The following is an 18,176-nucleotide window of genomic DNA, read 5'->3' on the forward strand; positions in this document are numbered from 1 at the left end:
AAATAACACCCTGAAGGGCAAAACAGAAAAAAAATGGAACTAATTCAAGTCACTTTCAAGCACCTCTGAAGAAAAATAAAATCTCTACACCTTGAATTCTTAGGTCGGTTTGTTCTAGTAAGGGCATGGCAATTCTGAAGCTATGTGGAGTGTATTGTAGGATTGAGCACATGAGTAAATGTGCAGGCAGGTTGGGTCCTAGCGTTCTTGCTGAGGAAGTATGGAGCAGCAAATGTGGGATGAGAGAAATGAACACAAATGGGGGACTGGAATGGAAAGCAACAGTATAAAATTTATAGGAGGGATTTGTGGTCCAGGGGCTAAGACACCCTGCTCCCCCAATGCAGGGGACCCAGGTTTGAACCCTGGTAAGGGAACTTGATTCCACATGCTTCAACTAAAGAGCCCACATGCCACAACTAAGACATAATGCAGCCAAGTAAGATAGACATGATTTTTAAGTAAAATAAAATTTATGGGAAAAAATTAGATAGATACACTGATATTTACAGCAGTTCCCAGATCTTGTTTTCTAAATATCCCACAGAAACAAACCAGGGCTCCTTGAAGAAAGTAAGTACTAAAAACATTTACTGGGACATCCCTGATGGCTCAGGGGTAAAGAATCCTTCTGCCAATGCAGGAGAACAGTTCAGTCCCTGGTCTTGGAAGATCCCACACACTATGGAGCAACTAAGCTTGTGCACAACTACTGAGCCCACGTGCAGCAGCTACTCAACTCCTAAAGCCCATGCTATTTAGAGCCCCTACTCAGCAAAGATAGGCCACTGCAATGAGAAGCCCTCACACCACAACTAGAGAGTAGACCCCACTTGCCACAACTAGAGAAAGTCCACATGTAGCAGCAAAGACCCAGCACAGCCAAAAATAATAAAGACAATAAAGTTTAAAAACATTTATAAGGGCATCAAAGAGCCATAGCAGCCATCTTGAAGAGGACAAATCTGGCACAAGTGGAGCATTGAAACAAACAAAAATAGTGATTATAGCTCATTGGTGGCTTTCCAGGTGACGCCAGTGGTAAAAAAAAACATGCCTGCCAATGCAGAAGACGTGAGAAGTGGGTTCGATTCTAGGGTCGGGAAGATCCCCTGGGGAAGGGAATGGCAACCCACTCCAGTATTCTTGCCCGGAAAACCCCATGGACAGAGGAGCCTGGCGGGCTACAATCCATGGGGTTTCAAAAAGAATTCCATGAACCGAGGAACCTAACGGGCTACATTCCATAGAGTCGAAAAGAGTTGGACACAAGAGTTGGACACGACTGAGGGACTCAGCACGCATGCATAGCTCATTGAATAAAAGAAGAATCCATGAATCTGTACTGTTAACATATAAATGTACATGCATACAAAGCTGAAAAAAAAAAGAAACCTAGAAACAACTGTATTTTTCAAAACTGTCCATGACATGAAACACAAGGCTGAGAAACTGTTTCAGATTAGAGGCGGCTAAAGTGACTAAACCTAGATAGCATATTCAAAAGCAGAGACATTATTTTGCCAACAAAGGTCCATCTAGTCAAGGCTATGGGTTTTTCCAGTGGTCATGTATGGATGTGAGAGTTGGACTGTGAAGAAGGCTCACGCTGAAGAATTGATGCTTTTGAACTGTGGTGTTGGAGAAGACTCTTGAGAGTCCCTTGGACTGCAAGGAGATCCAACCAGTCCATTCTAAAGGAGATCAGTCCTGGGTGATTTTTGGAAGGAATGATGCTAAAGCTGAAACTCCAATACTTTGGCCACCTCATGCAAAGAGCTGACTCATTGGAAAAGACTCTGATGCTGGGAGGGATTGGGGGCAGGAAGAGAAGGGGATAACAGGATGAGATGGCTGGATGGCATCACTGACTCGACGGACATGAGTTTGGGTGAACTCCGGGAGTTGGTGATGGACAGGGAGGCCTGGCGTGCTGCAATTCATTGGGTCGCAAACAGTTGGACACAACTGAGCGACTGAACTTAACTGAACTGAAAGTGACTAAAAACTAGATGAATTACTTGATCCTGGCATAAATCCTGAACAAAACTGCTATAAAAAACATTGTGGGGAAATTGATTAATTTGGAATATAGACTATAAAGTGTTACATGCAGATAAATTTCCTAAATGTGCCAACTCTGTAGATGTGTTAAAGTGTATTATAGGCAAAGGAACATGACTTATGCAACCTACTATTAAATAGTTCAAGTTATGGGACTTCCCTGGTGATCCAGTGATTAGCATTCTGTGCTTCCAAGGCAGGGAGTGAAGGTTTGATCCCTGATCGAAAAACTAAGATCCCCTGTGCTGTGTGGTGCAGCCAAAAAATAAATAATTCAACTTCTAGATGTTCTTTATACACACGCAGAGAAAATGATGAGGCAAACTGGCAAAATGTTAGTTTGTGAATCTGGGTAAACATTATGGTTCTTTGAAGTAGCCTTTTAATGTCTCTGTAAGTTTGAAGTTATTTTAAAAATAATATATTTACATCTAATTAAGTAAATTTATTTGATACCCCTAAAGTCAGGGAAAGGAGTGAGAATAAACTGTCTAATTATATACTAAACACTCATAAACTCATTGATAAATTAGGTGAGGACTTTGTAGCTCATGAGAGTCCTTAGGCAGTGCCCCAGTGCTCACTGCATTTTATTCAAGTATATCTGGGAAGTTAAGGTTACAAGGTAAAGAATCTGCCTGCCAAGCAGCAGATGTGGGTTCCATCCCTGGGTCGGCAACATCTGGAGAAGGAAATGGCAACCCACTCCAGTATTCTTGCCTGGGAAATCCCATGGACAGAGGAGCCTGGTGGGCCACAGTCCATGGGGTCGCAAAGAGTCGGACATGACTGAGTGACTAAACAATGACAACACCTGGGAAACAATTCCAGTTTGAGATTCAAGGGTTACCCGACTCCATTGATACCAAAGAGGCCATATTCTCACTTAAGACTTGTCAAGAGAGTGGCTGGGGCAGCAAGAGACATTCATTAAGTCCAAACTCGACTACATCTCCCTGACAAATCCTATGGAGGAAGTTTTCCTTCACAAAGGCCTGAACGTTTCCCAAAAAGAGGCAGCATCTGGCAGCAGAAGAAATAAAGGGTCCCCGGAGACAAGAGTTCTGGCTCTGCTTTTGTCTCATTAGCACTAATAAAGGGCAGGTGATTGGACTTCTGGGACCCCCCCCCCCATCCCAATCTGTAAAAGGAAAGGCTAGATTAGAGGAAGGATCCCAAACTCAAATTCTGCATGAGATGGGTGATACAACAGAGTGAAGCAAAGAAGCACCATGAAACTGGAAAGCACGTTCCCTATCTAAAAGGGATGCCTACTTCTCAGCTTCAACCAACTTTTGCCAATCAGGGATGTATCCCACTGTTCCCAGAGATCTCACTTAAAATGTGAAAAAAAAAAGACCTCCCTGGTGGTCCAGTGGTTAGAATTCTGCCAACTCAAGGGACACAGGTGCGATCCCTGGTCAGGGAACTGGATCCCACATGCTCCAACTGAAAGATGGTGTGTGCCACAACCAAGATCCAGTGCAGTCAAATAAATAAATTAGTTTTTTTTTTAAAAGCATTCCTTCACTTTTCACTTCTAGGATCTGGCTCTCTTTGTCTCCCTTGACCAGTCTCTCCTGTTTATCTCTGTCCTTCTGAACAGAGCCTCAAAGATTGAGCTCATTTATTCCCACAAATTAAAGCTCACTCCTTCCATCTCCTTCCAGGAACCTCTCCATTCTTCAAAACCCATCTCTCTCTTCCATCGCAGTGTCTGGCCCCCAATCCCTTCCCACTTTCCTGGGCTTTGCACTTCAGTATTTACCTATCATGTTTTCATCTCTCCCCACCTTCCACTAATCCAGAGAACTTCGGAGTCCAGCACTCCTGTCTCCTGGGAGCTCCAGCCAATGTGATCACAGAGACTCTGCTTCCAAGTCCACTGCAAGGACAGGAACTCAATTCTCTGTGGCATCTCTTCCTTGTCCCCTCCATCTGCTGCTTTTCAGATCTTGGAGACTGGGATATGTAAGAATGCTAGATGCTAGTTTCTCCTTCAAAAGAAACAATTTCCTGGGATTTCCTTGGTGGCTAGGTGGATAGGAATCCGCCTGCCAATGCAGGGACACTGGTTCAATCCGGTCCAGGAGGATTCCACATGCCATGGAATGTGCCACAACTACTGAGCCTGTGCTCTAGGACCCGAGAGCTACAACTGCTGGGCCCATGCGCCGCGACTACTGAAGCCTGTGCACCTAGAGCCCATGCTCCACAACAAGAGAAGCCGCTGCGATGAGAAGCCTGAGCACTGCACCTAGAGAGGAGCCCCTGCACACTGCAACTGGAGAAAGCCCAGGTGCTGCAATGAAAACCCAGGGCAGCCAAAAATAAAATAAGTTTTAAAAATTGTTAAATAAACAATTGCCTGATTTTCTCCTCTCCCTGTCTAGAATCCCAGGATTTCCACAAGAAAGGCAGCAAGATTCCAGTCCTTTCCAAGTGGCCCTGAACCTCCCAGTCCATGTCACCATGGTGGCAGTGTTTATTTCTTGTCTCATTCTGGGCTCTTCACCTTGCTCCTTCTCTACCCCAGATAACTCCGTGCTTCTTTAGATGTAGAAAATCACACATCCAGGGCAGTGATGCTCAGCAAAATAGTCCCGATAATATCCCTCTGGTTCATCATCACCCTGAAAACCCTGTCGCCAGTCTCCTGACCATGGAGGATGGAAAAAAGGGAGTCAGTTTCCTGAAACCTCTGGAGCAGACTCTTCTCCCTGGAAACTTACTCACTTGTTCCAAGGAGAAAGCCCTTCCCCTAGCTAAGTATTCAAATCCTTTAGAAATGACCCCTCTCTTGAGTATCCCCCAAGTCTCTGACTGTCCAGCTTCTAGATGTTGGCTAGGTGAACCCACATTCAGGAACATTCCTTGTCCAGTCCTGAAGCCCAGACTTTTCTCCATGAACACCCTCTTCTGCCTCTCAGACCTGAGTTCATTCCTGTAGTCCCCTCCTGTTTCTCAAGCCTACAAGACCACAGGCTGACTGAAAGTTAGTTTTTCATTCACTTCCCCAGGTGACTTCTCTTTTCTCTGTCTACTTCCTCTTTTCTGGTTCTCTGCCAACTTCTACCTTCTCTCCTCCAACCTTTCCAATTCTCTTTTAGTTGGACTCACTTCATACCCATGTCCCTATCTCCTCACTTCTGTTTTCCAAAACTGTTTCTTCTTTCCAGCGATAACCGTCTAGTCCATCCCGTTTCTCATGCATTCATTCACTTATGCATCAGCATTAATAAAGTGTCTATTATATGCCCACAAACAGAGCAAGGAAGGGTAGATTTGAAACTGAGAGGCAAAAAATTGATAACCATCAAAGTAGCCACCTTTTTGGCTACTCAGCTTTTGTATGCTCTCCTCCTTTTAAAAAAAAAAAAATTAGGGCACCCATACCACTGTTTCACAATATAAAATACAGCTAGCCTTCATACAAGTGAAGTTCTTTCCTGTTGCCTAAAAGGAGGGAAACATCATTGTATAACTTGCTGGTTATATGAATTACTCCTCAAAGTCAGTCACAATCCTCCAGAATATTCTACTACCTAAACACTAATTATAAAGTTAACCCCCAACAACTTGTATAAAAATAAAAATGAAGACAGAAAAAGAAACTGGCTAGCATATACAAATAAACATGTGGATATATTAAAGGAAGAGAAAATATGCCAAGCTTCTACAATTGTCATTCCTGTAGCTGGTCATGAGGCTGTAATTGATAGGGATTCCCAGGTGGCTCAGTAGTAAAGAATCCGCCTGCCAATGCAGGAGACTTGAGTTTGGTCCCTGGGGTGTGAAGATCCCCTGGAGAAGGATATGGCAACCCTCTCCAGTATTCTTGCCTGGGAAATCACACGGACAGAGGAGCATGGCGGGCTATAGTCCATGGGGTCGTAAAAGTGTTGGACATGATTGAGCAACTAAAGAACAACAACATTCTAAGTTCAGGATCCACTTCTTTCCCAAACAGTGCCCAGAATCACATGTAAGAAATTTGTGAAACTGAATTTAACTATCATTGTAATTCATCAACTCAAATAATTCATTTTTAAACCAGCGTAACTGAGGTATAATTAAAATACAATAAACTGTACAAAGTGAAAATTTGGTATGTTTTGACATATGTATACAACCATGAAACCGTTATCACAATCACAATAATGAACATGACCATTACCTCAAAAGTTTGTGATCCTCTGTCATCTCTCCCACCTGCCCCTCTCCAAGCTCTCCCATCCCCCAAAACCCACTGATCTGCTTCATGTCACTATAAATTGTTTGCTTCTGTACCCTCCCCCCAACCAGTGCCATTTGGCATCTTATTAATAGTTCCTTGACGAGGGATTAAACCCATTCCCCTGCAATGGAAGCACACAGTCTTAACCAGTGGGCCATCAGGGAAGTCCTTGTAATAGTATTTTTAATCTGTGTATTTCACACAGATAGGTACTGCCAAATACAGATATCAGTACATAAGCATAATATTTTATTTGAGCATATTCATCATTTGGAAGGTGTGAATTGTATAGAAGAATTCTGTTAAGAGTTTTCTCTTGATATTTGCTTTTTTTAAAAAAAAATTTCTTGTTATTTGCTTTGTAGCATGTCACAACACTACAGATTGATCACTTCCAATGGAAGGTTACGTGAAATTCCCTCAATCACACAGTTCAATAGATTTTGAGATACGGAAATTTCCTCTGTACTGCCCATATTAAAGTCCTAAAAGATGCTGCTGAAACTATAGTTTGAGCTTGCAAAATAACCGCTCTTACAAATCGGTGTGAGAATGGAGATCTTGCTGCTGCTTGTTTTAATTTTTGACATTGTCTGCAGAATGCAGTTTGACATGTGATTCCAACAATGTTGTCATTGAAATTACAATGTTATAATGTATGTATATAAATGCTATTCTGCTTTATAATTTTAGGTTTAGTTCATTAATAAACATTGTCAATTCTGCAACCAAAGCTAGTTACTAAAGCCATTCAGTGTAGGGTAGCAGTGTTTGAGTGTGATTCTTTCCATTCAGGAAAAATTTCAATCTAAATCCTGAGTTCAAAAAACCACAATGAAGTTTTAGCACTGCTAAGACATCAAATTGCTATGTGGTAGGTTAAAACAGGATATTTAACTTCGACTTCTAGCAAAAATTCATAATGGTTAAGTCCACAGGAGCAAATGGAGTTCATAATAGACAGTACTAGTTTCATATCATGTAACAGATTCAAGTAACTTCCGAAAAGTACCTGTTGATGAATAATACAGTTAATAGTTACAGGCTTTAAATACCTCACATTTTCACATGCCTTGTGAATTTATCCAACTAAGGCTTTTTCTACTCCACAAATATTTTTACCAGTATCATTTATAACACATCTTAGCAGATTCCCTGTCAGTTTGTGTTGAATTAATGTTTTCTCAATTTCTTTAAAAATAGTCTGGGATGTGTGGTTTAGTCACTCAGTCGTGTCCAACTCTTTGTGACCCCATGGACTGCAGCCCGCCAGCTTCTCTGCCCATGGAATTCTCCATGCAAGAATACCGGAGTGAGCAGCCATTCCCTTCTTCAGGGGATCTTCCCAACCCAGGGATTGAACCTGGGTTTCCTGAATTGCAGGCAGATTCTTTACCATCTGAGCCACCAGGGAAGCCCCTCCCCCAAATATTCTTACCTGTAGTATTTCACACAGACTATTCATAGAGACTAATTTTGAGTTACTGCAAACTCATTGATTCCTCAAATTAACATGTACTAAACAGTATTGGCAACATCTGTTAAATCATCAAGAGGTAAGAAAAATCACTTGAAATCAATCACCTTGTTTTTATTTTTTATTTATTTTTTTTTGGCCAAGCCACATGGCTTGTGGGATCTTAAGTTCCCCAACCAGGGATTGAACCCTGGGCCCTCAGCAGTAAGAGCATGGCATTCTAACCACTGGGCCACCAGGAAATTCCTAGTTTCTTAAGGTAGAAATTTAGCTTGTTGATTTAAGATCTTTCTTTTTTTTAATATAGATATTTATAGCTATAAATTTTCCTCTAAGTATTGACTTTGATGATTTCTCTAAGTTTTGGTATACTTTATTTTTGCTTTCATTTAAAATACTTTCAAATTTCCTTTGTAATTACTTCGATTCATCAATCATTTTAGAATTGTGGTCTTAAATATCCACGTACTTGTTAATTTCCCAAATTTCCTTCCGTTTTTGACCTCTAATTCTTTTATGGGTGGATAAGATATTTTGTGTAATTTCAGTCTTTTTAAATGTACTGAAGTTTGTTTCCTGGCCTAATATATGTTCTATCAGAAGAATGCTCCAAATAAACTTGAAAAGAATATTTATTCTGCTGTTGTTGGCTCGAGTGTTCTATAGATGCCTGTTAGGCCTAGTTGGCTATGTGTTGTTCAAGTTTTCTATTAATCTTCTGCCTAGTTATTTATAATTACTGAAGTGAGGTTTCCAAGTTGTCAACTATTATTGCTGAACTGTCTATATCTCTCTTCAATGCTGTGAGTTTTTCCTTGATAAGGCTCTAATGTTGTTTAGTCGCTAAGTCATGTCTGACTCTTTTGTGACCCCATGTAGCCTGCCAGGCTCCTCTGTCCATGGGATTTCCTAGGCAAAAATACTGGAGTGGGTTGCCATTTCCTTCTCCAGGGGATCTTCCCGATCCAGGCATCAAACCTGAGTCTCCTGCACTGGCAGATGGGTTCTTTACCAGCCACTGGGAACCCCAACCAAAGAGTGAGGCTCTAATATTAGGTGCTTATATGTTTTTAACTGTTATATCTCCATAATGGTATCCTTCTATGTTATAAAATAACATCTTTGTCTCTAAAACCATTTTTTTTGTTGTTGTTCTTGAAGTTTATCTTGCCTCAGTTTACTATAAGCACTTCAGCTTTCTTTTCCATAGTATCCTCTGTAATATACAAAGTGGGTCTTGGGCTGTTTGTTACGGAATGCCACCCCCTGGGGAAACAAAAGTGGTACAGAAGATGAAGACAGACATTAGGTCAAGAAAGGAAGTCAGTTCAGAGTGAGGATTGAAAGGCAGCCAAATTGACTCTTCTGCACTCAGACTTGAGGAATCTGGGGCCTGGTGGCTGGGTCTGAGGGGACCCTGGGTCCTGAAGAAGGGACCAAAGGCTTGCTTTGTTTTCTTGACTATGGTCTTTGTTGTGGTGCACAGGCTCTAGAGCACAAGGGCTCAGTAGTTGCCAGATGTGGGCTTAGAGTTGTGGTGAGCGAGCTGTTGTCACCCGGGGGCATGTGGGATCTTAATTCCCTGACAAGGAATCAAACCTGTGTCCCCTGCATTGGGAGGTGGAGTCTTAACCACTGGACTACCAGGGAAGTCCCCTAAGGCTTGCTTGTGACAACTGTCTGGACCATCCTGACCATCTTTCTCATCTCTTCTAACTACAGATCTGTTCTCCAGAGTCCAGGATGGCTCTTTCTTTCCCTGGTCTCTGGAGAGAAAGACCTTGTTCATATGTATCCACAGGGCCTGGATCAGGGGCTTGCAGAGACAAGGTGCACCAAAAATGACTGTTTAAATGAATGACATTTACTGAATCTAGCCCCAGTGCCTTCCACAAAGCCATGAGTGAAAGCCTCAATAAATTGTGGTAGAATGCTTAACTAATTCTTACTAACTGCACAACGAGCACAGAATTCAACAGAGAGCCATGGGGCTGAACCTAATCAAAATTTCTGCTTCCACTGAAAAATCACCTTTGGCAACACTAGGCCTGTACTCTAAAGGCCTGCCTCCTGATACAGGGCAAAGCTCTCCAGTTTGTCACCTTTCCACCATTCCCTATTGTCTTTCTCATTATCTTCATTGCATTATTTATTCATCACTGGTCCCTGTAGGCATTGTCTTATGATCCCTAGACTAGAATGAAGGGGTGTCTCACTCCTGACCCCTGGTAAGACACTGGGAAGTGAAACATCATTCCCAGAAGTGGTTACCCAGGTCTCAGGGAACAAATGTTCCTGTTAAAAGGACTATGACTCAGGGACTCCCTTGGTAGCCCAGTGGTTAAGACTCCGAGCTTCTGGACTTCCCTGGTGGTACCATGGATGAGAATCTACCTGCCAATGCAGGGGACACAGGTTCAATTCCTGGTCTGGGAAGACTCCACATCCCAAGGGTGCCAACACTGGTACTCTAGAGCCCTTGAGCCGGTATGCCTAGAGCCTGTGCTCCGCCACAACAAGAGAAGCCAGCAAAGAGTAGCCCTCGCTCTCCACAATTAGAGAGAGCCCGTGTGCAACAATGAAGACCCAGTGCAATGAAAAATAAATTAAAAAAAAAAAAAAAAGCAAACATGATTCAGAGCAGAAATCCTAGAAGCCAGGTCAGAAATTCGCCTGGAAAGATCCAGTCGCTGTTATCCAGAGGCCAAGAAAATATACCCATGCGTGTACCAAGCCCCTCCTGCTGCTCCACCCCACTCACTGGAGAGTTATATAGGATGATCCCAATCAGTAGGAAATTAATGCAGACATGACAGAAAAAAGGAGCACTAAAATGTTAAAGTGTTTATTTCCTCTAGGTAGTGGGAGGTATTTACTTTTTTAATATAGGTGATTTTATTGTTTTTATACTTTCTCCTGTCTTCCAAGTTTCCAACAATAAACAAGAGTGACTTTTATAGTGAAAATGTTTCCTTTGAAGTAGTCACTTGGATTGCATGTTTATTGGTGGGTCTGCCACACCTATAGACTACATGCTCCTTCCTACCACATCCCATACTTCCCACAGTCCCCAAGCCTGGACAGAACCCAAGTGGTGGCTTGACATTAGTTAGCAAGGTCTTTAACTTTTAATTGGCCATAATCTTTCTCTCTACCTGACCGAGACACACCTTGGGCTTCAGATCAAATGTTTGGGCTGTGTAGCGGCTTGCTACCGTAAACAAGGCTGCTACTTGTTTTCAGGCTCCAGAATTTGTTTCTTAGGTTGAGAAGTGTCAAGACAAGGGTGAGGAAATCTGCTTGTTTTCTGAGGGATGCCAGCCCAGGAACTGTGGCAGAGATTCCAGAGAGGCATCCGTAACTTGTGTGTCTCTATGCGTGCTCAGTCGTATCCGACTCTCTGCGACCCCATGAACTGCAGCCCACCAGGCTCCTCTGTCCAAGGGATTTCCCAGGCAAGAATATTGGAGTGGATTGCCATTTCCTTCCCCAGCGGATCTTCCCGACCCAGGGACTGAATCCAGGTCTCTCATGTCTCCTGCACTGGCAGGCGGATTCTTTACCACTGAGCCACGTGGGAAGCCTCACATCCCTATGTGACTCTCACCAATGCTCACGCCATGATTCTCTCCCCCTTTAGTATGGGAGAAACTCAGCCTCAAGTTATCGTCTTCCTGCTACAAGTTACGGGCTTCCCAGGTGGCGCAGTGGTAAAGAATCTGCCTGCCAATGCAGAAGATGTGAGACGTGGATCTGATTCCTGGGTCCGGAAGATCCCCTGGGGAAGGAAATGGCAACCCACTCCAGTGTTCTTGCCTGGAGAACCCCTTGAACAGAGGAGCCTGGAGGGATATAGTCCAAGGGATCGCAAAGAGTTGGATGTGACTGAGCACACACAAAAGGATGCAAAAGACCTTGGGAAAATAGCTCTCATTGTATTTTAACTTACTCATCTGGCAAACGTCAGAACTGACTACAACACCTGAAAATCCCTTCAAGTTCTAGCATTACACTTTTTTTTTTTGCATTTCTTTTTAATGTTATTATTTTTTAAAATTAGTTCCTAGCTTTTTAAAAAAAAATTAATCGATTTTTATTTTTGGTTGCGCCGGGTCTTTGTTGCTGCACACAAGCTTTCTCTAGTTGCTGACAGCAAAGGGCTGCTCTTTGTTGCAGAGCTCGAGCTTCTCATCCCAGTGGCTTGTTGCTGAGCTCAGGCTTTAGGCGCTCAGGCTCAGTAGTTGTCGCACACTGGCTTAGTTGCTTCGAGGCATGTGGAATCTTCCTGGACCAGGGATCAAACCCGTGCCCCCTGCTTTGGCAGGCGGGTTCCTATCCACTGTGCCACTACAGAAGTCTCATTTCTTTTAAATTTAAAAGCTGTATGACCTCAAGCAAGTAATGAAAACTCCCTGATATTCATAATAACAGAGCATATTTCATGCTTAAATAGCCTTTTTAAAACCATACTATCACATATCTTGTTAAACCTTAGTGTGTCAGTGATGGAGCCATGGAAAAACTGAGGCTCAATGAGGTTGAGAGAAATCTACCCCAGACCACAACTACACAGAAGCAGTGGCAGAGGAACCAAAGCCAGGTTCTGGCCCTGTCCTTCCTATCCACAGGGTTTTCACCAGCCCAGGAAAGGCCAACAAACCATGGAGAATATTATAAATGGGTGTCCTCAAAGCTCTAAACCTCTTGAGATCTCTATCTGTACGGTGGCTCTTCTCTTTTTAAGATAAAGTGCATGAGTGGGAGCAATGGGTATATTGGAAATTTACCAATATAAATTGGTCCAGAGTGGTTATGCCATTTTACACTTCCATCAACAGTGTATGAGAGTTCTGGCTCCTCCACATCCCCTGCAACACTTATTACTGTCCGTGTAATTTTGGACATTCTCATAGGTACACAGTGGTTATCTCATGGTAATAACCAATGACATTAAGCCTCCTAATGTGCTTATTGGCCATCGATATAGCTTCTTTGGTGAAGTATCTCTTCAAATCTTTTACTCATTTTTAGATTGGGTAATTTTCTTAAGAGTTTCAAGAGTTCCTTATATATTCAGGATACAAGTCCTTTGTCAGATAAATGATTGGCAAATTTCACCCAGTCTGTAGCCTGTCTTTTCGTTCTCTTTATCAGCGACTTTTGAAGAACAGTTCTCAGTTTTGATGGTCCAATTTATCATTTTCTTCTTCTTTGAAGTATGCTTTTGTTATTATATCTAATACCCCTTTGCTTAACTCATGGTCACAAAGATTTCCGACCAATGTTTTCTTCTAACAATTTTATAGTTTTACATTTAGGCCCTTGATTCATTTTTTATTGTGATAAAATATACATAAGATGACGTTTACTGTATAAAAATAGACTATTTTTATGAGGTTTTCTGGGTTTTTTGGTGGGGTTTTTTTGGCTATGCTGAACAGCTTGTGGGATCCTAGGTTCCCAGACCAGGGACTGAACCTGGGCCCTCAGCAGTAGACCGGAGAGTTCCAACCAATGGGCCACCAGGGAATTCCTGTTAAGAGCAACTTTAGGTTCACAGCCAAATTGTGCAGAAGGTACAGAAATTTCCAATATACCCCTTGCTCCCACTCATGTACAGGCTCCCTATCAGCGTCGCCTCACCCCCTGTACATTTATTAAAATTGATGAACCTACAGTGATATATCATTATCACCCAACGCACATCATTTACATCAGGGTTCATTCTTGATGTTACATATTCTGTGGGTTTGGAGGAATATTTAATGACATGTATTCATCATTATAGTATCACAGAGAATAGTTTCACTGCCCTAAAAATTCTTTGTGCTCCATCTATTCATTCTTCTGTCTCTCCCAATCCCTGGAAACCACTGATCTTTTTAGTTACCATAACTGTGCCTTTTACAGAATGTCACATAGTTGGAATCATACAATATGTAAAAACTTTCCTTCTTAGGAATGTATTTCGTTTCCTCCACATCTTCTCATGGCTTGAAAGTTCATTTCTTTTAGTGCTGAAAAAAACTAGTCTGGATATACCGTTTATTTATACATTCGCTTGCTGAAGGACATTTTGGTTGCTTCCAAGTTTTGGCAATTATGAATAAAACTGCTATAAATACCCGGGGCCAGTTTTTGTGTAGAGCCAAGTTTTCAGCTCCTTTGGTAAATACCAAGGAGCACAACTGGTGGATGGTATGGTAAGAACAGGTTTTGTTTTGTACATAATTGCCAAAATGATCTTCCAAAGTGGCTGTGCTATTTTGCTTTCCGGCCAGCAGTGAATCCAGTTCCCTCTTGCTCTACATCTTTGCCAGCATCTGGTGTTGTCAGTGTTCTGTAATTTGGTCATTTCAATAGGTGTACAAAAGATGGTACTTTTTAACCATTATTAAGTACACAATTCAGTGGCATTAAATACACTGACAATGTTATGTAACCACCACTACAATCTATTTCCAAAACCTTTTCTTTCATCACCCAAAACAGAAACTCTTTAGCCATTAGCAGTAACTCCCGTTTCCCCTGCCTCAGCCTCTCTAAACCTCTATTTTCGGCCCCTAGGAAGTTGTCCATTCTTGATTCCTCATGTAAGAGGACTAATAGAATTATTTGTCCTTTGTGTCTGGCTTTTCTCTTAGTATATTTTCAAGGTTCATCCATATACGTTTTGTTTATCCGTATCTTTTAGCTATTGTGAACAATGCTGAATCAACATTGGTGTGCAGGTGTCACCGAGCTTGGTATTTTCAATTCTTTGGGGGTATGTACCTAGGAGTGGAACTGCTAGGTCACACGGCAACAATTTAGCTTTTGGAGGAACCACCAAACCGTCTTTCACAGTTGCCTATTTTACATTCCAACTATTACAGCAACGTAGAAGAGTTCCAGTTTCCTCACATCCTCACCAACACTCATCTTCTACGAGATAGCAGCCATCCTAATGGGTGTGAAGGTGTATCTTGATGTGGTTTTGATTTGCATTTCCCTAGTTTTAATAATAATGTCGAGCATCTTGTTATGTGCTTATTGGCCATTTGTTTAACTTCTTTGGAGAAGTATCTTCAAGTCCTCACTTAAAAATCTTTTTGTTGTTAAGAGTTTTTTATGTATTCTAAACAGTATCTCATCAGATATATAATTTGCAGGTAATTTCCATTCTGTGCGTGGCCTTTTCACTGTGGGTAGTGTCCTTTAATGTACATACAACTGACTTTTGCATTAACTGTGTACTCTGTGATTCTGCTGAATTCATTTGATCAAGTAGTTTTCTTGTGGATTCTTTGGAATTTTTTCTATATAGGATCACCTCATCGGTGAATATTTCACTTTTTCCTTTCCAATTTGGATGTCTCTCTTTCCTGTCTAGTTGGTTTGGCTCAACCTTCTAGTACAATGTTCAACAGCAATGGTGATAGTAGGTGTCCTTGTCTTGTTCCTGATCTTGGGGGAAAAACTTTCAGTCTTTAACCAGAGGATATTGGCTGTCAGTTCTTCATAAATACTCTTTGTCAGATAAAAGACATTCTCGTCTATTCCTAGGTTTCTAGCGTTTTATCACAAAAGGGCATTGCTTTGTCAAATGCCTTTTCTGCATCATTTGAACTGCTCATATGAGTTTTTCTTTGTCCTATTAATGTGGTACATTGTCTGATTTTCTTATGCTGATTCATGCTTGCATTTCTGCAATAAGCCTTTTGATCACTATATATAATCCTTCTAAAACGCTGTTGGATTTAGTTTTGCTTGTATTTTGTTGCTAAAAGATGTCTATCTCTCCATCCACTTAAAGTGTGTTTATATTCATTTCACTCAGTACTAATAGCTGGCATCTGTCAATGGACTTTTCCCTTGAGAACTGGTTACATGGTAATTCTGGATGGTCTCCTGGACATTTTGATTATGTGTGAGACTCTAGATTCTGATTAAATCCCAAGAATATTTTTGTTTTAGCAGGCAATTTAATCTGTCAGAAAGACAGGGTTCCTTAGACCTTTTAGCTGCCTATGCCACCAAAACAGGTCTAGCTCTACAATGGGGCCATATTTGGGCCCGAACAGGAGAAACAGAATGGTGATTCCCCTTCTTCGGTCTAGTGTCCCCCTTCCCTGGTTCCTCTGCCCAGAGAGTAACAGTTTTAGCTGTCAGAGCTAAACTGCTGCAGCCTTGCAACTTTGCCTGCCCTTACGGACGAGGAAAGGAAAAAAGAAGTGGGATTTTCTATTTGTTCTCCAGCTCAGAGTTCCTTTTTCTAGTCCTCTGGTCAAAGCTAAGCTGGGTTCTTTTAGGGGTTTTGCAGCCATCTGTCAGAGGTGAAAGTCATGAAAAGGAAAAATGCCAGGAAACTCAGCCCTATAGGGACTATGTAAGTTTTGACTCCCCCTCCCTAATCTGCTTTTATTTTTCAGAATCCTCAGGTTAACTTTGGGTATTTTTTCCAATTTTTGGTTATAATCAACTGGAGATAGGCTGTAGTGGATTTAAATCTTGACCAGCAGGGACTTCCCTGGTGGTCCAGCAGTTAAGACTCTGTGCTTCCAATGCAAGGGACTCGGGGTAGATCCTTGGTTGAGGAGCTTAAGATCCCACATGCCACAGAACTTTTTTTTGGTGTGCCCCACCCCTCCACCCTGCCGAAAAAAAAATCTTGACCAGCACCAGAAGCTGGGAAGCATCTATAGAGAACACATGAGTTTGTGGTTTATATACAATTTCACAAGAGCCATTATTGTTTTCCATCTAAATTTGCTCAAACCAATGCTAGAAAGTTACATTAGAGAACAGTGTGAACTGGAGCTTGATTTCACAAAAATGTCTGTCTCAAATTCATAATAGGAAAATTTATGAATCAGCTTAACTTTCACAAAAACTGCTTCATTCTTATTTCATCCAGATTTGTTTGAATATACTTTTGAGATATTTCTAATTGGAGTTTCTTTTAATAAAAATTGTGTTTTAACCTCTAGGTTTGCTCAAAATACTGCTGGTGTCTTGAAATCTTTTAAATCTGACCTTATTTTTGTAAGACTATTGTTTCAGCTAGATTTGTTCAAGTTAACTCATCTTGGGAAATTTGATGAACTCTAGAAAATTTTAAGAAAAACTTGGGAATTTGAGCTTCTCACCCAAACTGAAGGGCATGCATTGGTAGCCGGCATGTTTTGCCTCCCTCCACAAGGTTAAGGCTGAGGCAAAACCATGTGGAACGTATTCTAGGCCTCTGCCAATAATGCCATGTGGTAAAATTCCAAGAGGCAACAATCACTTTGGACAAACCTCATTCATGGACTGTTTTTATACAGTTAGCCAAGAATGGATTTTACACATTTAAAGAGTTGCTCAAAAGAAAAAAGATGTATATGACAGATCATATAGGGCCTGCTGCTGCTGCTAAGTTGCTTCAGTCGTGTCCAACTCTGTGCATCCCCATAGATGGCAGCCCACCAGGCTCCCCCGTCCCTGGGATTCTCCAGGCAAGAACACTGGAGTGGGTTGCCATTTCCTTCTCCAATGCATGAACGTGAAAAGTGAAAGTGAAGTCGCTCAGTCGTGTCTGACTCTTCTCGACCCCATGGACTGCAGCCCACCAGGCTCCTCCGCCCATGGGATTTTCCAGGCAACAGTACTGGAGTGGGTTGCCATTGCCTTCTCTGCATATAGGGCCTACAAAGTTTAAAATATCTACCATCTAGCTCCAGACAGAAAAACCTTTGACAACACTGTTCAATGGTTACTACTTCTAGACTGGAAAACGCAAAGACACCTCTTGGAAATGGGCAATACAATGGCTCTACCTTCGGCCCAAAGATGCTAAACTGGCCAAATTTAGCACAGGGCAGCCTTGTCTAAAGAGATGGACTCTTCAGCCTTTCTCTTACCCTTTCTCCCTGGCTCTGCTAGCTCTGTGGCCACACGTGTCCCTGGCTTCCCTTTCACCTACCACTCCCATCTCGAGAGTTCAGTCATTAGCTCTCTCCTCCTCTATGCTGCCCATCCCAGAAATATAAGTACTACTAAGTACAGTGGTTAAAAACTATGATCACAGAGTCAAGTTGCCTCACTGTGCATCTATCTACCCCATTTCCTTGTTATGTGATCTCCAACAAATCACTTAATGTCAGTTACCCAACTATAAAATAGGGTTATCAATGGACTGTAAACTATTTTCTTTGAAGCACTGTTTTGGAGTCCCTTTGTTACAGCAGCCTTAGCCTATAGTCTGATTAATATGCATTGCAAACACTTAATCTCCAACTGCCTTGCTTATGTCCCAAAGGCACTCAAACTCAACATTTATAAAACCAACCTCATTATAAAACCCACTCTGCATCCCCACTCTTGTATTTCTGAACACAAAGACTAAATTGGTAACAGGCCTATTACATTTATCCTCAC

This window comes from Oryx dammah, unplaced genomic scaffold (assembly GCF_014754425.2).
Source record: "Oryx dammah isolate SB20612 unplaced genomic scaffold, SCBI_Odam_1.1 HiC_scaffold_2, whole genome shotgun sequence".
In the NCBI taxonomy this organism is placed as follows: domain Eukaryota; kingdom Metazoa; phylum Chordata; class Mammalia; order Artiodactyla; family Bovidae; genus Oryx; species Oryx dammah.